The 25,030-nt window shown below is 44.0% G+C and overlaps 1 long non-coding RNA gene across 2 annotated transcripts in view; it reads left to right on the top strand.

The window, feature by feature from the left end:
* The first annotated feature begins 2,298 nt into the window (after window positions 1–2,298).
* The window catches only part of LOC117351052, a 66,946-nt gene continuing 44,214 nt past the window's right edge, over window positions 2,299–25,030 (top strand). Inside the window, exons 1-2 of one of the 2 annotated variants that reach the window (XR_004537315.1) lie at window positions 2,299–2,355; window positions 16,490–16,705. This is a non-coding gene — a long non-coding RNA (uncharacterized LOC117351052). The remainder of the gene's footprint in view (window positions 2,356–16,489; window positions 16,706–25,030) is intronic. The other variant, XR_004537316.1, reaches the window with a different exon arrangement.

The raw sequence follows: 25,030 nt of genomic DNA on the forward strand, positions 1-25,030 counted from the left end.
GAGGTTGCATTGAGGAGGGAAGATGGAGAACTGGGACCTAGGCAGTGAAACAGGATAAGTGTGCTCCACACAGCATCAGTAATTAGAGTTTGGGGATAAGGTTGTCTGGCCCCGTCCCCACAAGTTCTGTCCCTGCCCCATTCTGCCTTAACTGAGGCTTGTGCAGATAACTTAAGAACATAAGAAGCGCCATCCCTGGAACAGACCCTAGGACCATCAAGTCCGGCGATCCGCACACGCGGAGGTCCCGCCAGGTGTATCCTGGCATAGTTTTGGTCCCCATATCGCTCTAAGCTTCTCGTAAATGCATCATGCCACTCATAAGGAGATGTACATCTAACTTACCCTTAAAGGACAAATGTTGCGGGAATGGGACAGAGCTCACGTACGGGGCGGGGATGGGGTCAATTTGTCCCCATGTCGTACTCTATTCCAAACAAAAACATCTACTGCCCCTGGACTGGGAGATGCAGAGAGGAGGAGAAGAGATGTAGAGAAGAGGAAAATGAGGGCTGGAAGAAAGAGAGGGTGACAGGTCTGGAAGAGGGAGATGGGAGGTGGAGAGTTGGATGAAAGACCAGATTTAGGAAACTGCTTCAAGAACTAGAATTCCTATGAGCGACGGAGCATTCAGCACTCCGGGCCACAGTAGATACCTCTACCGTAGCTTAGTAAAAGAGGGGCTTAAGCAACCTGGGCTCCTTCACTTCCCACCACCGTACCACGAGCTCTTTGCTAGCACAAACAGCATCTCCAGCTTGCTGTCCGTGCCGGCCTCGGCTCTCCCTCTTGACATCACTTCCTGGTCTCGTGCTGAAATATATGTTAAGAGTCTAGCTTATGGAATTTCTCTCTTATGCAACATATATGCAGCGCTTATATCAGTGGCCGTCGATCGCATGTTAATCAGGCATCAGCGCCGGTTTCAGAATCATGCCTACGGAAAAGATAGGCACCAGAAATTTATGCCAGAGTTTTCTGAGCCGACATTTCCAGTGCCTATCTTTGTGTGACTATATACATGCTTTAGGCTGCCTAACACCATGTCTGGCATTGGCCTTGCCTACTTTGGGGTTCTAAAGCACCTATATAGGCGCAATTCTGGCACCTTATATTTAGGCACTGGTAGGCACTTTAACCTTGTCATTTTTTTTGTCGTTTCTAACATTTTTTGTTGTTTCTTCAATTAACAGGTGTCAGTTTTAGAATTTCCCCTGTAGTTACAGAACAGCAGTACAATAATTAACATGTGGTAAGAAAAATTTAATTTAGCAACTAATTGGGGTGTTTTGTAGGTCCCTTGTTAAAATGTTTATTAGCACACAGTACCCTGGTCACAATTAGCATTTAACCGGTTATGAAAAACCGTCCGGACGCCCGACCTGTACCTAACTTGTGCACACATCAGTCGTATTCTATAACAGTGTGCAGAAATTCTAGGAACAGCCATGATCTGCCCATGCTCCTTCCCTGGCCACAACTCCTTTTCAGATTCAAACACTAGAACTGATGCACAGCACCTTATAGAATACACCTATCAAGTTCTGTGCATAACTTATAATTAGTGTCAATTATGAATTGTTAATTACTAATTATTGATTCCAATTAAACTCATTAAACAAGCTGTATAAGCAAATCAGCCATGTGCACCAATTTGCTCGTACAATGTAAGGTGCCATATACAGAATCTGGGGGTGAATGTGTGAATTAGTGCATACAAACTGTTAAATCATGCAAAGCCGGTTACCACACACATAGTAAGAGAGAGATATGAAGGGAGAGAGGTTAGACCTGGGGTGGTGTGGAGGAAGAGGGAAAAAGATACTTGAAGGGAGAACTGTTGGGAAAAGAAAGGGAGAAATGGTGGACCTGGGAGGAGGGAGACAGGCAGCCAGGGGGAGAGATGGGATGGGGCAGTTGAGCAGAGAAAGGGAAAGAAGTTGGATCTGGAGATGGAAGGGGGGGAGGGAAGAAGAACAACAGAAAAGAGAGGGAGGAAAATGCTGGACCAAAAGGAGAGAGGAGGAGAGATAGAAGGAAATAGGAGGCTGGGAAAGGAGTGAGAAGAGAAATGGGAGGGCTACAGAATAAGAGAAGATGGAAAATTGATAGGTAGCTGAAAATTTAAAAAGAAGGAGAAGGATGAGAAAGAGGGCGAGATTTGAGTGGAAAGAGGCAGAAAAGAAAAAAGGAGAAAAGTTGAAAGGGAAAAATCAATATGTTGGAGACAGGGACTGGAGCAAGAAAGAAAAGGAGAAAAAAAAATGGACAGCAGACACTGGAAAGAGAATTAGAAGATAGACAAAATCAGAAGGAGAAACCGAGACCAAAAGCAAAATGACCAGACAACAAAAGGTAGAAAAAATAAAGTTATTTTCTATTTTGTGATTACAATATGTCAGATTTGAAATGTGTATTCTGTCAGAGCTGGTGTTAGACAGCAAGCATGAACTAGTACCTAAAAGAGAGATGAAAAGTCTTTTTTATTTATTTTATATATAACACATAGCTGGTGTAGGGTTGGAGAGGTGGTATCCCTATTCTCCTAAGACTAACCCCCCCCCCCCCTTTTGTTGTCGCGTAGCGTGAGTTTTGGTGCTGGCAGTGGCGGTGATTAATCCGACGCTCATAGAAGTCCTGTGAGCCTCAGAGCAGTTGCTGCTGCTGCCAGCGCTGGGGCCCACACTATGCGTTAATAAAGGAGGGGGGGTAAGTAGCTTAATAAAAAAAATTTGGCCTGCGATTTAGCCTGTGTTTTAGATTTCGACCCCTTATGTGATTTGAGCCCTGCTTTAAGGTAATAAATAGAAATAAAACAAAGGGAGTGCGATACGTGACTTCAAAAACGAAAATGTTTTGTATCGCTGGTGTACGTTTGTGGAACAATCTGGACATCTGAGATTGTGCACAGAATATGTTAACTTCAAGAAACTACTGAAGACGCAACAGTTGGTTGATGCCTATATGTAAGATGTAGGAATGATTCCCATGTGGTTCTGGGCATATTGCCACACACAGATAGTGAATGTTGTTGGTGTCTATGATGAAAATTGTCTATATTTGTGGATTTTATGGGATTTTATGAATGTTTTGATACTTGAAACCGCCTAGATTTAGGCGGTATATAAATGTGTTAAATAAATAAGTGGAGCAGCATAATAAAAAACGTACCCAAGTCTGAGGTTGAACATTTTGTGCAAAATGTCCACAAACCCAGCAGGAAAAATACCCATTTTTAAAGTTGCCAAACATCTATCTTTTATTTTTGAACATGAGCAAGGTATAAGTTTTTGGTCCTTAGGACATCTACATTTGTTGCCCATTTTGAGCCAATCAGAGCCTTTGTCCCCTCCCAATACATCTGCAGATGAAGTGGGAGGGGCCTAAGGCCCTGATTAGCTAAAACATCGCCATTTTGAGCCAATCAGGGCCTTCGGCCCCTCCCAATACATCCCAAAATGCTTTGGGGGGGAAGCCCCATCATTGCAGCATGCAGCCCTGTAGGCAGGAGGCCGTGAGCTTACCTCTTAATGTTTGCTCTTCCAAAGATAGCGGGGGTTCTGGGGATATGGGAGGAGGGCCCAGGAATGTTGGGGGGATAGGGGGGCGGAGATGTCGTGGGAGGTACGGGATATCAGGAGGATGTCAGGTTGTGAGAAGGGATGTCGGGATGTGAGGGGGAGGTACGGAATATCAAGGAGATGTCGAGATGTGAGGGGGATGTGGGGGATATCGGGGATGTCAGAGCTCCGCGGCTCAGCTGATCCTGGCAGGGGGAATCCCCATCAGCTGAGCCACTAGGAATCCCCAAAACCAGCTCAGCTGATGGGAGTTCCTCTGCCGCGATCAGCTGATGGGAAGCCTACGGGTTTGGGGGAAAGGGGTTCTCTCTTTGGGTGGTGGGAGGGTGTTGTGACCACTGGGGGAGTAAGGGATGTCATGCCTTAAATCCTCCAGTGGTCTTGTCAGTTTGGGCACCTTTGTGGAACTTAGACGCAACTCAAACAAGTCTAACTGCCGGCGTCTAAATTCCCTCTAGAAAAGTTTTGATTATGGCTGGGGTACATTCAGATTGAAGCCCGCCTGATTCCCGCCCTAAACACACCTCCCAACACGCCCCTTTGCTCTCTGGACACACAGCAGCTTAGAAGTGCTGCTGGACATCCAGAAGTTGTTTTTGATTATCGGCACTTGGACATTTCTGCTATTTAGACATCCAAGTGCAGGCTTAGGCTGGTTTTTGGACATTTTAAACTTTTGATTATGAGCCCCATACTGTATGGTAAGAACATAGTGGCCTGTGTGTGCAGATTGCATAACTTTCGGCAAGTGGAACTCTAGTGAGGTGCAGCTTCTAGAGTTTCTCTCTTGATGTTTTGATCTTATCATTGGTTTACGGCAGGACTGACCAAAGGTACAAGTAGGCTCACGTAACCTATGAGTCAGCAGCTTCACCTGGATAAGGGCTCAGCAGACATTTTGTGCAATTAATAATGAATGAGTAGAGAATGTTATTTGTTATTAGCAAGTGAGTCAGGCTTTCTCTTTCAACCAAAATTGCCTCAGTAAATACCACAATTACAGATTCTTAAACGTGTTCTTTTTTTCTGCATCAGACAATTGAATACCATTTTCCAGGCACCATCACATCATCCAAAAATCATTTCTTCTTCTCTTGCTAATTTAAAGCATTAAAGGCTTTTAAACTCAACCTATAATTTGCAACTGTATCTGCCTGTTTCAAGGACAAGCAAATAATTATGCAGCAGGTGTGGTAAGAGCTGTTCCACAAAGTCCTTATATTTTATCAGGCTGTGGAATAGGTCTTACTCTAAGTATAACCCCTTTACAGCTTTCGGTATCAGAGGTTCACCATTTATAATCAGTTCAACAATATAGGCATTGTAGTATCATAAAGATAAGGCACCTTATTTGCATGCACTGTCTCTGCTATAGTCAAGCACGGCTCAGGAATATTCATTGCAGAGTAGGTGAGAATTTCTACTCACCAAGGCCCAGATTCTATGAATGACGCCCTGAAGTTAGATGCCTAGATTGGCGCATTCAAACGATCTAGGCAAGTAACGTGCTCCCCCTTTTACAAAACCGTGAAAGCGTTTTTTAGCACCGTTCCGCATGCTGAATTCTCTACGCTGCTCCGATGCTCATAGAGTTTCTATGAGCGTTGGGAGCAGCGCAGAGCATTCAGCGCTCCGGGCCTCGCTAAAAACTGCTTTCACGGTTTTGTAAAAGGGGGGATTAATTTTCTTAATTAGCTAACTGGTAATTGGTGCCCTTAATTGAAAAACACCATTAAAAAGCAATTTTTAAATCATTTTAAAAAATTAATTTAGCCAGTAGGCGCCAAACTCGGTAGACGCCTACCACTTCAACATAGACATCTACTCCAAGGCGCTTACCAGAGAGTACGCATGGTTAGGAGCAGTGGCGTAGTGAGATGGGAGGAGGGACGAGGGGGGCGGTCTGCCACGAGCAACATGTTGGTGAGGGCACCTGTACCCCTCCTCATCTCCGCTCCTCCACCTCATCCCATTCCTCCCCTCCACGCGCATGCCCCCCTTTCCTCATACCTCTAGTTGAAGTTGTGGTTATCATGGGTTACATAGGCTTGAGATGCAAAGCAAGCAATGGTATGCTAAACACCATTAATTAGTAAATTCTGCAACACAGCTACATCCCAGGAGATCTGGGCCACAAAGCTGTCCTTATATGGAAACATGTTCTTTAGCAGTAGCACTGCGAGACTACCACTAGGAGTACCGGCACCATTTTGAACCTAATGCCAGCAAAGGCAGGAACAACTGGGGATCTTTCCTGCCCAGTCCCCACCAGATCCCAGTGAAACAACAAGGTAGGCCCAGTGGCTGGAGGAGCTTCAATTTGGGACGGTGTATTTCTGGGTGAGGGGATGTGACTTAGGAGAGATCTTCTGGAGGGAGCTACTAGATGGTGAGGTTTTAAGCCTGGGTGTATTCCTCTTAGAGGGGGCCTTGAAGTAAGGGGTCTTGACTTAGACGGGAGCCTCAGCTATGGGGGGCACTCTGGAGAGGGGTTTGTGATTGGGGAACTCAAGGGGCAGCTCGATGGAACTGTGCCAAACTTTAGGATACAGCCCTGGAACACTGAGCCATGGCTTTGCAGCCCAGTGCTCCTAGGACAGTATAATAATGTTACATGTGAAACAGTTCATAAACAGCATAATTATTATCACAAAAGTCCATAACCTTCGATACTGAGCAACCTTAGTGTTAGCAGGGGTACATTAAGATATAGTAAAAACCCAGTTTTTATTGCATGGTGATAACTTCCCCCCTTAGTTGAAACCTGTGCCTCATAAACCTTCATTTGCAGCTATTCTTCCTCTTATTATATAGATTCTCAGCTTGCTTTATCCGGTCACTGCAGCCACAGTTCTTGATCAGGGGGTCATGCACCAATGCCCCTTCTGGAATCCTGCAATTTTGGGCCCTAAGTGCAGTCATTATATCTGCCATTGTGAAATGACTGAGACCATCTCCCCTCCCTCAGGGCTATGAACTTGCCTCGGCAGTACCCCCAGCCAGCCCAACTGGCCTGGAAATCAAATCCAGGTCCTTCTCAGGCCAACGCACAGCAGTGCTACTAAGCCATCTTTGAATATTTTATATTTCAGCACAATAACTGGTATCACACCCTGTAAAAGTATCCAGTTGCTCAGCTTTATTTATTATTTACTGAGCAAATGGAAATCCTTGAAGCCAAGCAGCAGCCTCCTCATTAACTTTGTCCAACACTCGTATTAATCCACCTTTTAGTTGGCAGAGTAGATATTCCTCTGTAAAATACAACATTCGCTGCACCTGTCCACAAGCGCACAACGGATGGACTTGGAGAATCCAACAGTGAAGGCTGACTGCACAGTAACCTTTGCCTCCTGATCTACTTTCGTAGGACCTTTCTCCTCATGTTCGTTCAATTGGTATTTACACCACCAGAAATGGGTATTCAGGTACCCCAAAGCAATGCACCATTTCGCCACCCCACTCCAGAGACCATGGGTTGGTACCTTAAATGCTCTACCTTAGTTCCAGCCCTCAGTAAATGACCCTTGGAAATTGCCTTCTGTGTTACCATAAACCGCTACTGAAAGAAATATCCCACCGATGAATTTTCATTCAGCCTTCCAGTTTTCAAGTTGCATTACCAGTAGGGTAGGCTCAGCTTATTGGCCAAGTAAGGCAGTGGCCCAAGGAGCCAGAGATAAAGAGCATCAAAATCCCAGTCTGGCTTCTCTCCCTTTCTCTTCCCTCCTCTCTAAAGGCAGGGAGGGAGAGATAATAATAATTTTATTCTTATATACCGCCAAAGCCGTAGTAGTTCGAGGCGGTTTACAATAAAGAAGAGCTGGACAATCAGCGAATATAGGTACAATGTAAAGTCAATCAATATACAGGTGGGTGGGAAGCAGGTAAGGCATAAGAGAAAATGGGAAACAATTCGGTTAGTGTGGAAGAGATAAGGCTTAAGAGGTCTTAGGTTACAAATCGATTAAACAAGTTTGTTTTCACTAATTTTCTGAAACTTAGGTAGGATGAGGAGTGCGTGATAATATTACCCAGCCAATCGTTCAGTTGACCTGCTTGGAGAGCGCGTGTTCTGTTCAGGTATCTTTTGTAACGGCAGGTCTTTAGTGTTGGATGGTTAAACAGATGGACTCCGCGCGTGGGTCTGGATGAACAATCCAGACTGGGTGCAGGATTTTGATGCTCTTTAGCACTAGCAGTGGGGAGGTAGATTTGAGATAGAGGGGGAGCTACTAGATTATGAGGGGGGATGACACACAACCATCCTTTGAATCGGCCCTCATTCCCGGTTTCTTTCACTGTGGAGTATAGTGAGCAGGAAAAGATCCTTTGGATATCCAGAGAAATGGAAAGGCACATCATGCAATATTGTGTTGGGACAATATACAGTACATTTTTTTTAAAAAACCATTAGCGGGGAAGGCCCCAGTAGCACCACCAGACAATTGTATGTAGCAATACAGTGGCTTTCACCATAATGGTTCCACTGGCGTCAGTGGACAGGGCTTTAAATCCTTCAGTACCTTTAAACTGATCTCGGTACACCTTAATAGCTCTATTACAACAGAGGCTTTGCCATCATAGTTCTGAAACCCACTAATTGCATGTCAGGTAGGACTTCTCTGGCCTGCCCTATCATTTATGGGCTCCAAAAATAGTCCAGGACCAGCTATAGCACATCCAAATTCCTGCTTACAGAACTTATGCGATTCTAACAGCAGGTTGTATTTTCTCCTGCCAACAAGAATGTAGAAAGAAATCTGCATAAGTCTTTCAAGAGGTCAGTGGAAACCTAGCCTTTCCCAAGGTCACTGTGCCAGCTACTCAATCCTCTGATAAAAAAAATACCTGCTATTTTCAGCTACGATTCTGATGTGCTTAGATTGGGCACCAGCAGATGCTATTCAGGCTGTCCTATCCAAAGTTTCTACATCCCATTCTCCACTTTTTTTTTCCTTGTCTTTCAAAGGTCTCTGCTCTACCCCATTACATTTCTCACTCAAAATATCCCACTTTGTCTTTTTTCCCATTGGTTCACCTGCCAGCTTTGAAATTATGCCTCCTAGGCTCCGAAGCCATAGGCAACGGAAAGCTTTTTGTTTGGGGAGGGGGCAAAAGCTTCGCCCTAGACCTCTCTGGTTCCCGCCTTCCCCACCTACCTTCTCCCCAGCCGATCTCATTTTAAATCTTTGTCAAGCGGCAATGAGTGAGCCTGCAGCCGTCGGCCTTCCCTGGAAGTCTTCATTCTGCAGCAACTGGCCACTGTAGAATGAAGACTTCCAGGGCACGCCGACAACAGCAGATTCACTCGTTGCTGCTGCCTCATAATTTAAATTGAGAGCAGTCGTGGGGGGAGGCAGGAGAGCCATCTTTTCTGACCGACCACCAATGTAGGGGGAGGGTGGCGGCATGGGCCCTGTGGCCAACCCCGTTCCGACACCCATGCCCAATGCACAAAAGGTTTTCTGTGCCAGTAAGATTTGTTAAAGCAGTGTTACTGGCAGGAAATCCCTCCTCCCAATGCACAAAGGAGTTCTCCATGCTACCAATCATCCTATCAGCTAATGCATTACAAGGAGCTCATTAGTATTCTAATGAGCAATCCGTGTAATGCACAGCAGAGAAACATTGTTTCCTGTGCAAACTTTAAAGACAGGGTCTGAGCTGTCGGAGCCTTACTTTGCTGTCAATGCCTGAGCGCTGGACAGAGGGTGAGGGCAAAGGGCAGAGGGAGAGTACGGCAGCTGCAGGGAGGAGCTGTGACAAGCGATTGCTCTCCTGAGCAGGCGCCAGATACAGTTCCTCCCCCTTTATTGACGATGCTCCATAGGAATAGCATGCATATAATTTGCATGCTATTGTGCGAGCATCGCCAGTTAAAAAAAAAAAATGGCTCCCTCCATGGTATTTTTTAACGCGGTGATGGAGCTTTGTGCAGCCTTCCTTGAGTCAGAAGCAGGCACCTTCCAGGTAGAGCCATTCTGGACCACATGGCTGCATATACTGAAAACCCTGGTCACTGCACTGTCTAATGTTGGCTCTGCACGCACCCTAGCACCTTTTTTTTCCTAGAAAAATAAAAGCACTGGAAATAGCTGATGCCTCCAAGGGAAAAGTGAGAGAACTCAAACTGCTGGCAGGCAGCTGCCACATCTGTTAGATCACCAGTTGCGAATGGTAATAAACTCAGTGCAGCACATGAACACACATGATACTAATACAAAGTGGCAAAACATTTCAGTAGCTTCCTTCTGTTATATCTTAACATAAGGCAGCAGGGATGCCCTTAGCAAGACTTTCTCCGCACATGGACAGAGGGGTGCATTTCATGCTGCCATTGGAGAACACTGACTTTAGTGTTCCCATGTGACCTCAGGCTTTTTAATACTTTTTTTTTGTGAACTTCCATAGCTGCAGCCCTTTCACACTAATAACATAATTAGGTATCAGCAAAAGAAAGTGTGTGGCTAATCCTGTGCTCTTCTTTACACTGTCAGTCACAGTGACTTACTTGATTTGAAAGGTTCCAAAACCCTTCTTTCTCTGCAGTACGAGGGGATTGAACACAAAGAAGCAATTTGCGCCTCATAAGAACATAACAGTTGCCCTCCTGGGACAAACCACAGGTCCATCAAGCCCAGAATCCTGTTTCCAACAGTGGCCAACCCAGGTCACAAGTTGAGAATGACACGGGGACAAATTTTTCCCGTTCTGGCGAGTTCTTTTCCTGTCCCTGCCCCATTCCTGCAAGCTCTGACCTTGCCCCATCTGTACCTCTGTACTTGATAGATTCATTTGTTTTCACTACCCAGAGGAATCTCAGAAAAACTTGTGCTTTTTTTCGTATTTCTGCTAGCCAGTGGTTGTAAATTTTAAAAATATGAGCGTTTACTTTCCTTCCAGGCAGCCAAACATGATAAGGATTTTAGGCATTTGATATCGACGTCTCATTGCTATCTTCATTTCAGGAGGCAATTAAAACTCATCTTTTTATTAAGTTTATAGGTCATTAGTATTTATTATGTTTTTTTTATATTAATCTTTTGTGAACCATATTGAACTTTCTGGTTATGTAGTCTAGAAATATGTTTATATTTTAGTGTTTGAGGGACAGGGGTAGTGACAAAACATGTGAGGAAATTGAGTGACCCTGCTCCTCTGCTCCCTCTCTGCTTCCTTCAGCTCCTCCGAGACTGCTACTCTAGCCTCAAGAGAACGGACTCATTATCTGAGAGCTAGGATCTCTTTCCATCAAACACACACATGACCTCTTGTTATATAAATGTCCTACCTACATGACTCCAACCAGCAGGTTAAAAAGAAAAATAAGACGGTGACATCAGAAACCATTTTAGTAATTATTTCCCTAAAAATCTAATTTCCAAATAATTAAAAATGAAATATAAACTAGGTTGTCAATACCCCCATTAAGAGAATCCATTAAGTTTATTCATCCAAAGATGTAATAAAAGCATTTCTCTTGACTCTCCATCTTACAGTCGCATTAAATCAGATTAGTATAGTATTTTGTACTGTACATATTGACATGGTCAACTTTTCCTTTATTGCCTGATGCTTATTAAATAAATAATGACAGAAAGGCCACATACAGCACCCAGTGGGCTGTCAAGGGGAATTAATTGCAGCTTTATAAAAAAAGCAATAGGAAACAGACTTAAACTGGAATAGAATTGCATAATCTGTTATTCTTTATATGCACATAAGTTCTGAAAGTCCTTGGAAAAGCATGCTGTCACACATAAGTAAAAGTGCAGAACAGGGTGGACACGGTGAAAAGTCAGATGTTGCATCATTATTCAATGTCATTTTACTTTCATGGACAGGGTTTAAGAACATAAGAATTGCTGTATTGGGACAGACTGAAGGTCCATCAAGCCTAGTATCCCGTTTCTAACAATAGCCAATCCAGGTCCCAAGTACCTAGCTAGATCCCAAGTAGCAAATCAAATTTTATGCTGCTTATCCTATGACCTATGGGCTTCTCTTTTAGGAAATTATCAAACCTTTTTTAAACCATTAGGAAAGCCTAGCTAGATGCCTAGGGCAGCAGTTTCTTAGGTAAGAGCAGTAAAAAACATCTGGAGTCATAGCAAAACAATAAGCCCTTACGACCTCACAAACTCAAAGAAACATCAGTATATTCATTTTTACAGCAGGTTATATGATGATCACGATTATTGCATTTAATTATCTAAATCTGGGGTGTGTGAAGGGCTTCAGGTTAGGGGCCTAAAAGTTAATTGACGGGGGAGGCAAGGCTAAAGGTTCTCAGAGATATGTGGCTCTAACTACCCTTGCCCTGACTGGTCATGGAGATGAATAAGGCATAAGAATAGCCTTAATGAGTCAAACCAATGGTCCATCAAGCCCAGTAGCCTGTCCTCACGGTGGTCAATCCAGGTACCTGGCAAAAATCCAAAGAGTAGCAACATTCCATGCTACCAATACAGAACAAGCAGTGGCTTCCCCCATGTCATTCTCAATAATAAACTATGGACTTTTCCTCCTGGAAATTGTCCAAACCTTTCTTAAAAACCAGCTACGCTATCTGCTCTTACCACTATTGAGTCAGACCAATGGTCCATCTAGCCCAGTATCCTGTTTTCACAGTGGCCAATCCAGGTCACAAGTACCTGATAGAGTCCCAAATAGTAGTAAATTCCATGCTACCAATCCCAGAGTAAACAGCAGCTCCCCATGACTGTCTCAATAGCAGACTATGAAGTATTCCTCCAGGAACTTGTCCAAACATTTTTAAAATCTCATTAAATCAAGGGTCCCCAACCACTAGGCCATATGGGCTGTGCTGAACCGGACTGCACAGTAAGAATACAATTTTTTGCATTGGTTTGCAAGCATTGTTCCCTCTAGACTGCGCAGCTGTGCACCTCGTTTGAAGAACCTGTGCAGCATTTTAGGACTGCCGCGCACCAGGAGCAGCATTCTCCCACCGCCATCCTGGCTGTTGCTGCTGCTTCTCTAAATAAGCAGCAGCAGTGGCAAAATAATGCTTTACATCTAACTTGCCAGTGCTTATGTTGCATCTTATTTTCTTCATTCAGATCCTTTTTCCATTTTTTGAAGGGTGTTCTATTGGCTCTAATTCTCCTATCTTATTTTTCAGGCTTCTGGAATTTGTGTACAGACACTTCAAATTGTGGATTTTCCCTCATTGACAGGCTGCTTAGAAGTTGGCAGGGATAATTTGCATCCTTTATTCTGCTCTCCCCTTAAATACTCCTGGCTTTCTTCATTATTGGGATTCCCTAAATATCCTGTTTCAATAGTATCCTTCATGGATGTTCCACACCAAACTATGTGCTCTGGGTGACTGTTGGCTTCCCCCTCCCCACCTAAGTTTAAAAGCTTCTCTATCTCCTTTTTAAATGTTAGCATCAGCAGCCTGGTTCCATCCCGGTTAAGGTGAAGTTCATCCTATCTAAAATCCTATCTAGGTGATGTATGAGGTCTGCCACCTTCAGACCAGGAAGGCAAGTGACCATGCAATCCTCATATCCACCAGCTATCTACATGCCTAATCAAGTCACCAGCTACAACAGCTGTCCTCCTCCTTCCCTCCTGAACAGAAGCCCCTGGAGATACATTCTCAGTGCGAGGGTGAGCAGGTCTAGGCTACAGGATTACTTCCTACGTCACCAGGGTGATGCTTTCCTTTAAGAAGGCCTCTCTCCTCCAGGGCAGCCAAATTGGAGGTGGGAGTTCTCTACAATGTCCTCTGTTCCCTCTCTGCTTCCTTCAGCTCCTCCAAGTCTGCTACTTTAGCCTCAAGAGAACGGACTCGTTATCTGAGAGCTAGGATCTCTCTCCATCAAACACACACATATAACCTCTCGTCAAATGGGAGATAATCATACATGTGACAGAATGCAAAAGACTGGATAGCACCCCTCTCGTTGCTGGACTGTTGTCTGCATCTTAATATTACTGAGGTTTAATTAATTAAAACTTGTTATGGTACTAGGAATATTAGATTAATATAAAAAGCCTAAAGATTACGAGTATGGTATGTGTGATACATCTAGTTTTGCTTCTCAGCAAGCAATGAATCTAATTACTACTACCACTTATATAGCGCTGAAAGGTGTACGCAGTGCTGTACATTTTGACATTTAATAGACGGGATCACAGTCTAACTTGAACAGCCAGACATGACATATAGGATTGGGGAAGCAGAACCCAAGGTGAGAGGAGTTAGGAGTTAAAAGCAGTCTTGAAGAGGATGAAGGGTCTTTTACCATGTCCTTAATGTCTCACGACGTGCCCTCCCTGTCAGGATAAGCAGGGTCGCAGACAGGTATGTGTGCGTTAGACCCAGTGGTGGTCCTAAATCAAGGGGATAATCCCACAATCCTCCATCTGTTTAAACCCTCTGTTCTGTTGGATCTTATTACTGATTCTCTACAGAAGTTAAACTTGGACTCCCAGAAGGTCCCTTCTGTTCCCTGCTCTAGTGAGAGCCCAGTCTTTTCATTTCTGTGGCATTCTGATAACAATGTATTGGTCAAGGGGCATTGGGATTCTCCGAAGAATCCCTTAAAGTAACCAGGATAATGGCTCAACTGTATCTGATAGCACAGGAGTGTCGCCAGCAGTTTGTTCAGGCCAAGGTAGATTCCATGGTAGCGCAGGTTACTGTAATGAAAGTCTCTTATTATTCTAATTAGAATAATTGACTATAAATGAAAAGTGGGAGCATGCACTTCAGCTCCACTGATCTCAATCTCTGATTTCAAAAAAGTAATTGGAAACTGCTTGAACTTTGTTACTGAGAAGAGTTCTAAGGATCCCTGCACTGTACAGACACTGTACCTATCCTCCTGGGATTATTTAATGAAAGAGGTCACTGGATCAGAGTGCATGGAAAGGGAGAGTGCAACACAGTAGTTAAAGCTACAGTCTCAGTCCCCTGAGGTTGTGGGTTCAAACCCACGCTGCTCCTTGTGACCCTGGGCAAGTCACTTATTCCCCCACTGCCCCAGGTACATTAGATAGATTGTGAGCCCATCGGGACAGACGGAAAAAATGCTTCAGTGCCTGAATAAATTCATGTAAACTGTTCTGAGCCTCCGTGGGAGAACAGTTTAGAAAACTGAATGAAGGAGAATGAGGCATCAGCAGTGGTACAGCAAGGGTGGTGGTAGTGCCCCTCCCCTTCCCTCTTCTCCACCCCCCTCCCCCGTCTGCTCCTTCCCCATCTCCACCCTTTCCTGCCATACACACACCCCTTCCTAGACACAGGTCCAGAAAGTGACCTCAGACAAAGAGCTAACACTGGCACAATCAGCAGGTTGGGGTTGCTGCTCACACCGCAAATCTGTACAAGGGAAGGAGCAGGGAAGGGGCAGAGAGGAAGAAAGGTACCAGCACCCAGGGCTGACCATCCCCCCCCTTACCACACCACTAGGCATCAGTGAGGGCTAGGGTTACCACATTTTCCCAAAGTAAAATCTGGCCCTATGGCCACACCCCCAGGACCACCCAGTTCTGCCCCCAGCCCCGCCCCCAGACAGCATCTGCACATGCGCAGACGTGACACAATGACATCACACACATGTGCACGTGATGTCACCACGTTGCATCTGTGCATGCACGGATGGCCCCTTCCTGACACAATTTTGTTGGGAAGCTTTTCAAAACTCGGAGAAAGTGTCGGGTTTTGAAAAGCCATCCGGACCTCCGGACATATCCTCAAAAGGAGGACATGTCAGGGAAATCAGAATGTCTGGTAACCCTAATGAGGGCTGATTTGTAGATTATCTTGTTACAGCTTGCCAGCTACTTGTGATCTGAGCTGGCCACTGTTGGAAACAGGATACTGGACCTGATGGCAGTATGGCAGCTCTTATGTTCTTATGTGAGCCAAGTACAGGACAATCAAGCCATTGTGACATCACTGAAGAGGTTGGCTCTTAGGCATTTGTGGAATGAGGCATTATGACATCACAATCTCAGCTCTGGAATGTTTCCACTCTTTGGGTTTCTGTATTTGGGGCCTGAATTGGCCACAGTTGGAAACAGGATACTGGACTTGATGGGCCTTTGGTCTGTCCTAGTATGGCAGCTCTTATGTTCTTATGTGAGCCAAGTACAGGACAATCAAGCCATTGTGACATCACTGGGCTCTTAGGCATTGGTGGAATGAGGCATTATGACATCACAATCTCAGCTCTGGAATATTGCTACTCTTTGGGTGTTTGGGACCTGAATTGGCCACTGTTGGAAAGAGGATACTGGACTTGAAGGACCTTTGGCCTGTCCCAGTATGGCAACTCTTATGATCTTATGATTTCATGGCAGTGATTACACTGAGTCTCACTGTCAGCCAACATTGTTCATGTGAATATAGGAAACTGCATCCAACATCTACTCTTTGTTTTTTGAGGAATCCCTTTCCTTACGGCAGGGAAATCTACTTTTATTGAGCAAGTTGCCACCCCTCCATTATGTGCTTTGTGTAAATAAGGAGTTAAGTACATGAAATATTAACCAGGATGTCTGTGAAAAGCTCCTGCCTGACTGAGAGCAAAACAATTAGTTTCCTGATTTCTGACTTCACGGTGGAAACGCCACAGACACTTCCAATATGCAATGGAGTCTTCCCCATATGTTTTTAGCTTTCACCCTCACTATTGTTTCCCTTGAAGTACAAGTACCCCTAAAAATGTCAGGGTAAATGGGAAGCGAAGGTGAAGAACAGTTATGATTGTTAGTATTCTAGAACAGACTGGAGCTTCGCAGCTTAATCAATGCCCGGTAGTAATATTGCAGTGGGCTGTATCCTTTCTGAATTGCATGGATTTATGTGTGCCATCCTGTATTGTTGAGAGCAGTCATCATCTGTTTTATACTTTCTCTTTCTGCAGTTAAGAATATGACCTCAGTTGCACCAAAACACAAAGAGCAGACCTTGTTTGGACAAGGAATCTTTTGTCTGTTCCATGTAGCACCACGGGTGGCCACAGATATGGAACCAAACAGATAAGAGGTGGATGAACTGGCAGGCAAAAAGCTCAATCAATACAGCATTTTCCAGGAAGTACAGATGGTTTTCTGTCCATGCGCACAGGTATTTGACTCAGGTACTGTTCTTAAAGGGTTCATACCTTTTCTCTCTCGGTGTCAGTTTCAGGTTGTGACTCCTGACTCAACTTCTAAAAGACAAAGACTGCACTGTGGTGTATCTCAAGGCTCAACTCTTTCTCCTCTCTTCGTCAACCTGTTCTTAAGTCCCCTGGCTAGGGTTACCATATGGCTTCAGAAAAAGGAGGATGGACTTCCATTTCTATGCGTACCGTCTGTCACCTCTTCAATCATGATGACTTCAAACTCTTCATTTCACGACTCAACTTCTGTAATGTCATTTATGCTGGTTTACCCCCTACTTCAATCACTTCAAAACATAGCCATCCATCTCCTTTACCGTGCCTGGCATTATGATCATGTTATACATCCTAAGGCATATTCTTTCCTCCATGTTTCTCATGGGCCCATTTTTCCCCCAGCCTTCCCCATCTGCTTCTCTTTTCCACTGCTCTCACACAGGAGACCAGCAAACTCCATGTTCCACCCCCTATCTCTCCCTTCTTTTTCACTGGGCAACCTCCTCTCCCATATGATTGCCCTAGACCAGGGGGTCTCCAAACTATGGTCCGATATTGTTTTATCTGGCCCGCGGAAGAATTGTGCAGAAATGTTCCAATTGAACTAATTTTCCATTGAGAATCCATTTTTTAAAAAAACCACGGGGTGTTGATAGAGTTCAAATGCATTAATTAAAATTGTGTTCAAAATATATTGATATTCCATATTATGTTAATATTATTCACAACTTTATTTAATACTAATTGTATACTTCGTGGTATTTCTTTGTACTTGTTTGGCCTCGATTGACTGTGTCAATTCGTGGCATTGTAGGTAGCCCTGGCGCTGTGACTAATCTTTAAATTGAATCTGGAAGTTCGTTACTAGTCATTACGGTTAATTGTCCATAAGAATATCTGCAGTGGTGCAGTGAAAATATGAAAATTTGCTGGTAGTGTTCGTCATTATTAATATACGATAATTTAATCTCACATACTCTGTAAATAGTTTATAATAAAACTCATATATCTAGAGTTATTTGTCTTTTCTTTTTTTACTCCGGCCGCTGAAAAGTGCTGAAGTACCCAATGCGGCCTTTGTGGCGAAATGTTTGGAGACCCTGCCCTAGACTAACAGGCATCTCACCTCGTCCCTTCCTTCTCCATCAGACACACCATTTCCCCATTTTCCTCATCAGGGCTCTCCGTTTCTCTTCCATCTTGCAAAATCAACCACCTCATCTCTCACTCAGGCACACCTCGCCCATTTCCCTCCTGCTTTCCTATCAGGCAGAACTCCTCTTTCCTCCACCCTTCTCCATTAACTACCACCATCAGGCACAACACATCTTCTTTCTCTTCCCACACCTACTGGAGTTTGTGCGTCTTTCATATTTCATCTCCCCCCCCCCCCCCGTTCCTTCCTTTAAAGCTCTGGTAGTCTGTATTCTCTGCACCTGCTTTAACTGCTTCTGCTGCTTATCTCCGTCCCACACAGTTCACGGATCTTCTCTTTGAACTGACTCAAGCAGTTCAAAAAGGAAATCAGTGAACCGTAGGGGAGGTGAATGAGCAGCGCAAAGCAGGCACCTCTAGATCATACGCCTGCTCAACCAGCCAGGCATGAGCAGACTGTAAAGTGGCTGGTTACCCCTTTTAACCAGACATTGCACAAATATTTGTTTTATTTATTTAGTGAAATAGTGTGGCGGCTGTGTTAATCTACTTTCCAAGGTAATATAAAGAAATAAAAACAAAAATCCAACCCCTCCCTCCTTTACCAACACGTAACGTGGGTTTTCGTGCTGGCAGTGGCGGTAACTGCTCCAACGCTCATAGCATAGCGGACTGTGATCCACTAAAGCCTGCTGAAGAAAGACAAGGCCTGGCACACATTTCCTGTTCCTGAGTGTACGTGAGTAGCTCCATCGTACAGTCAATGGTGGTGCACGTACTTGCTACACTCATAATGACATCACTAGGGCCCCGACTCCTGCCACTTGCAACCTAGTAATAAGGGCACCGTGTTAATTCCTGAGGGTTGTAGCTTAAGTATGGGATACAGCGATAGTCAAAGCTTGAGTGAAATGACAACACTGCCATTTTTGTCTTCAATTACATCTTTAGGAAAAGAAGAAACCAAAATAGACAGGGCTGAGAGGATTGTTCATAATCTCTTTTGTAAAGACAATAAACAAAAGGCAAAGAAGCTTCTGCTGTGCCCCTCAAAATGAGCTCATAAGAGGACCATAATCCAATGAGTGAAAAAGAAAGATCCAATCAAAATCAATAGTCTCCTCTCCATCTCTCACATACCACAGATAATGTCTCAAAATGAGTTTGTTTTGCACATCCAATCCAGTGAGTCCAGAGACGATGCTTAAAAGATTTTAGAATTAACCAGAAAAAAGCTCATGTATTGTAATCAAAACCCCCCCTCCAAAAAAAAAAGAAAGGTAAAATAAGGCACAAAAAGGTTATACTCGTGATGCAACTTTATCACCATTGAACACCAAAACAAGTTCCTCTAAACCTAGATATTAAAAACAAATATTAAAACAGTTCCATAGGGAAAAAAAATTCTTATAACCAAATTTCTTGTAAACATCTTTGCATCACCATTCATATTTACAAAGTTCTTTGAACAGAGAAAAAAAAATATGATCCCCTTTTCTTTGGGCTGAATGGAGCAGATCCCATTGGATCAGGGCAGGGTTCTCAACCCAGCCCCCAGGATACATCTAGTCAGTCAAGTTTTCAGGATAACCAGAATGCATATGCATGAGATAGATTTGCATACAATGGAGGCAGTGCATATTCATCGTGTAAACCTGACTGGCTGGATGTGTCCTGAAGAGTGGATTGAGAACCCCTACATTAGATACATCCTTGAGGGGGGAGGAACAAGGACTAGTATAAATACCCAGCCTAGGGGATCAGAAAGAGGCAATGGAGAAGAGGTGCTACTTAATCCAGCTGGAGCAGAACATCCAAGGCATCCCCGTAAGGAGAAACAACTCTTTAAGAACTCTATCTAAGAAAGCAGAACTAGGAACAAGTTAAAAGAAAAATAGGGAAAAAAGTTGAATACAGATTGGGAAACACACAATCAAGCTTCGAATGAGAATGTTCTCAGCCACAGATGTAGGGAAATTAGTTCAAAGGATATTACATATTTAATCCTAAAAAAAAAAGATCTGAGCTTCTCTTAGCCAATATTTTGTGGGGGACAAGGGGCTATCACAGTGCATAAGAATTGCCAGACTGGGATAGACCATCAAGGTCCATCAAGCCCAGTATCCTGTTTCCAACAGCGGCCAATCTGGCTCACAAGTGCTTAAGACTCTATGCTGCTTATCCTAGGAATAAGTAGTGGATTTCCCCCATGTCCATCTTAATAATGGCTTATGGGCTTTCCTTTTAAAATCCCTGCTAAGCTAACTGCTTTCACCACATTCTCTATAAAATCGCTTCTTGGAGGCTTCTTGTTAGCGCTACTGAAAATGTTTGGTTAGCGCTGAACTGAAAACCGGCTATTTTGGGAACATTCCAGGAATGGAATCAGCACTTTACTGGCCAGGATAACTGTATAAATAGGACCGCATAAAACATAGCTCTATCTTTCCCCCTCCTTCACAAAGCCGCGCTAGCATTTTTAACGCCAGCCGCAGCGGTGCTGTAGGAATTCTATGAGCATCAGAGCTGTTACCACAGCAGCCGTCACTAAAAATGCGAGAACAAGAGGGCACTCGGAAAAGTTGATAGGAGACAGATTCAAAACGAATACTAGGAAGTTCTTCTTTACCCAACGTGTGGTGGACCCCTGGAATGCGCTTCCAGAGGACGTAATAGAGCAGAGTACGGTACTGGGGTTCAAGAAAGGATTGGACAAATTCCTACTGGAAAAGGGGATAGAGGGGTATAGATAGAAGATTACTACATAGGTCCTGGACCTGTTGGGCCACCGCGTGAGCGGACTGCTGAGCACGAAGGACCTCGGGTCTGACCCAGCAGAGGCATTTCTTATGTTCTTATGTAAAGGAGGGGATTTATGCGGTAACTCTTAGCTAGTTAAGTACTGAATACCACATTTAACCGGCTATGCATTAGCCTGCTCCAGAAACCCAGAAATTCAATGCTGTTGCCCAGACCTGGCCCAGCAGCGGTCAGCAAAACGCCGATTGTTGCTGGACGAATTTCAGGCCCCTAAAATCCCAACCCCAAAAGGCAATGATTCACCTTGGTTCTGAATGGCGTAAATGGTTTTTCAGGTTTACCCCATCCAGGAAACTAATTGACCTTCATAAGCCTAACAAAAATACATTTTAAAAGAAGCTTAAAGAGATTAGCAACTTCTCATCTTCCTTTTCTCGGAGAATCCTAGATCAAACTAATAACTTCCTGAGCCTGAATAAGAAGTATTTGGGGAGAGTATTTCTGTGGATAAAATATTTATGTACATTGTAAACAAACTTCAGGCCCTCTGTGAGAGAAAGAAAATGTCTCTGAGGCACCAGAAAATTGCCCGGTGGGATTCACTTTTTGGTTTATTACATGAAAATACCTGCATCCAACTTCAATTACTGCAACTTCTCAACGGCTCACCTAATATTCTTTCATATTTTAACTACACATGGCGCCTATCACAACCTCAACAAACCCTCTAATTATGGGGTGCTTTCAATGAGAATTCACCCCCATGAATCACCTCAGCGAGGGCTCCCTAATCTAACCATGTTGGTTTCTACATAATGTGTTGGGTTCTCTTCAAAACTAGCAAATGATCTACACAAGCTCATAAGATTCATAGCTAGGCAGCCACCGGAGTGATTGCCACAAAGCCCGTGGTGGCAATTTAGAAGGCATCATTACGCAGAGTTAAGCAGCAGTTCATGCTTCTACTTGACAACAATTTCTCAAAAACTTTAAATGCTTATAATATCTGTGATTTTGCCATTGGAAAATGGAAAGGAGATGAGTTTTGATATACCACCTTCCTGTGGTTACAATCAAAATGGCTTACATGTATTTTGTACCTGGGGCAATGGAGAGTTAAATGGCCGGCTCCCTTGTTCTCAGGCTACTGCTCTAAACATTAGAGTACATGCAAACCTTCTAAGACATTAACTGCCAGATTATTGAGATGGCTTGGGGAAATCTACTGCTTATTCCTAGGATAAGCAGCATAGAATCTATTTTATTACTTGGAATCTTGCCATTACTTGTGACCTGGGTTGGTCACTGTTGGAGACAGGATACTGGACTTGATGGAACTTCAGTCTATCCCAATACGGCTATTTTTATGTTTTCATGTGATCTAAGTAAAGGACAATCAGTGCTGAGGTTGGCTCTTAGGCATTGGTGGAATGAGGCATTATGGCATCACAATAGCAGCTCTGGAATGTTGCTACTCTTTGGGTTTCTGGCAGGGACTTGGGATCTGGGTTGGTCACTGTTCGAAACAGGATACTGGGCTTGGTGGATCTTTGGTCTGTCCCAGTACAGCAATGAGCCAAGAAGAGGACAATCAAGCCATTGTGACATCACTGATGAGGTTGGCTCTTAGGCATTGTTGGAATGTGGCATTATGACATCACAATCTCAGCTCTGGAATATTGCTGCTATTTCAGTTTCTGCCAGGTATTTGGGACCTGGGATGGCCACTGTTGGACCTTTGATCTGTTCCAGTATGGCAATTCTTATGTTCTTATTCTATAAAAAATGCCTAAAGTTAGCCACCTAGATCGGTACGCCTAACTTAATTTTTTAATTGGCTTACTTAGCACTGGTAATTGAAAACTCCATTAAAAAAACAATTTTAAAAAACATTTTTTTAAAAAGCCAGTAGGTGCCTACCGGCAAATAAGCGTGATTAGGAGGGGGCGGGGTTCAGTGCAGATTTGAGGTGGATTTTCAATGTGGTTTGACTTAGATGTTGGCACACTCATTTAGGCCAAGAAAACCCTGACCTAAATGGTAGCATGCCTAAGATTTTAATGCCTACCGGCACCTAAGAATGTGATTCTATAAACGGCCCCTGGCAGCTGATTGATACCCTTGCTCAATGGTGCCTAGGAGCTAGTTGCTGTAACTACTCCATCTTGAGGAAGGACCCAGTGGCAGGGGGCTGCCTTGGTGAGGAGGAAGGCACCCGTCCTCCTCTCTGCTCCCACCCCTTCCTTGCCCCCCCCCCCACTGCCATGCTTGCACGCCATTTCCCTTCTCCCGTATCTCTGTAACATTCCTGACGCTAATTGAAAACACAAAAAATGACACCTCTCCTTTATAAAGGCACACTGGCTCCCTATAACCCACAGAATAACATATAAAATCTTACTCCTGATGTTCAAAACACGTTACTCGAACATCCCAGAATTCCTGAACAGTGTTCTCATCCCTTATACTCTGAACACCTTCAATTCAACTTCTTAGCGTAACAAGAACAACAATTTTCTCTGTTACAGCTCCTACATTTTGGGAACACAAGGCCCTCGGAACTACAGGAAGAGACCGTTTCAGAACATTTCAAAGGCAAATTAAAAACATTTTTATTTAAAGAAGCTTTCAACCTATAACCTTCTTCCTCAATCTCTGCTCACAGACAGGACCCCCTATTGTGGCTTCCTTTACTATCTGACTTGTATTTCTTTCCCCCATTATCATTCATTTCCGTACGTTGGTTTGTTTTTGTCGGTCACCCAAAGTCATAATTATATGAATACCGCTCAGAAACTTGATGGGCGGTTTATCAAATTTTAATGAAACTTGAAACTTGAACTTGACCGTGTGGAGGGAGGGGGGCAGGGGAGGAGTGCCACCACCCCAGGCTCCTCTCACCCTTACTACGCCACTGAAAACATGGAACTGGCAAATGAGGTAGAATTCCCTACAGGGTAGGGAGATAGAGGCTTTTGAAGCTAGCCGAGTGAATAACCAGGGCAGATTAAAATGAGTGACCTGAGATTTCTTAGTGATAAGGAACAGCAGGAAGGAGAAATATTTCAAATCATGATTTTCTTTGCAATCACCTTCTAACCTTCCTTCAAAGCCTCTGTGAGAGAGGAGGAGGAAGGAGTCCTACTGGGCACTGAATAATGAGGAGATTAAATCTTGCCTGCTGACTGTGGATGCCAAAGATCCCCATCGATTAAACATAGCTAAATATAAAGCTGTAGGCGTGGCCTCTTATGAGGTGTTTTTAAAAATAATCTATTATTTCTACTTTGTAGTTCTCAAATCAATCACATTTATTCAATATACAGGGTGCCCACAAAACACTCCTTGATTTTAAATGGTTACCAAACCAAAATTTACTGGAATATTCTTCCACCTTTGAGGGTAGAGTTTCATCAACTCATCTGTTGATTACATACACTCGATGTGCGCCCCACCTGTTACTCGACAAACATCGATGCGATAATCGAGCTCGGACCAGACTCTCCAAAGCATATTTGGCATGATCGCATTTATAGCTTCAGTGATGCATTCCTGCAGATCATCCATAGTTGCGGGTAGTGGAGGTACGTACTAGAGAATGACACGGTGACAAAATTCATCACCGTCCCCGTCCCCGCGGATAACCGCGGGAAATAATCCCATGTCATTTTCTAGTGTCTATTTCAACCTCAGTCCTTCTACACCAGCATTCTTCAAAGCAAAGCTTGAGGGTCAGTGGTTGTGGCCATTCATATTCTGATTCTTCCCTCTTTCCTTAAAGAATGACATGAAGATGGTTTACCGCAGTTATCCGCGGGGATGGGAACGGTGATGAATTTTGTCACCGTGTCATTCTCTAGTACGTACCCCTGAAGAAAAAAGCCACAAACAGTAATGTCCGGTGATCTCGGGGCCACTTGAGGAACACCTGGTCATTTTGTCGTTTTGCACTTTCTGAAGGTTGTAACTTCTGCACCAATTGTAGCTTATAAGGGTGAAAGTGCAAGCGATTGTGTAAGATTTTGGGACTTGTATTTGCTGTCATCTTATTTACAAACATGCTCCAATAAGTTTTGATTTTGTAACCATTTAAACTCAAGGAGTGTTTTTGTGGGCAACCTGTATGTATGTATGTATGTACTAGTGTTTTAGCCGTTACATTAACGGGTGCTAGGTGCCCTTTCCTATGTCCTTAGTGCCCCCCTGTTTCTCCTTCCCATGCCATTAGTACCCTTTCCTACATCCTTAGTGCCCCCAGTGTCTCTTTCCCATGTCCCTAGTGCCCCCATTGCTTTGGTCCTGTGTACTTAGTATCTCGGACGCGGCAGAGGAAATCAGGGCAGTAGAAGGCCGCGAAGCAGCTTGTTTACAGTGCTGCGGATGCTGCTG

Source organism: Geotrypetes seraphini, chromosome 17 (assembly GCF_902459505.1).
Source record: "Geotrypetes seraphini chromosome 17, aGeoSer1.1, whole genome shotgun sequence".
Lineage (NCBI taxonomy): Eukaryota > Metazoa > Chordata > Amphibia > Gymnophiona > Dermophiidae > Geotrypetes > Geotrypetes seraphini.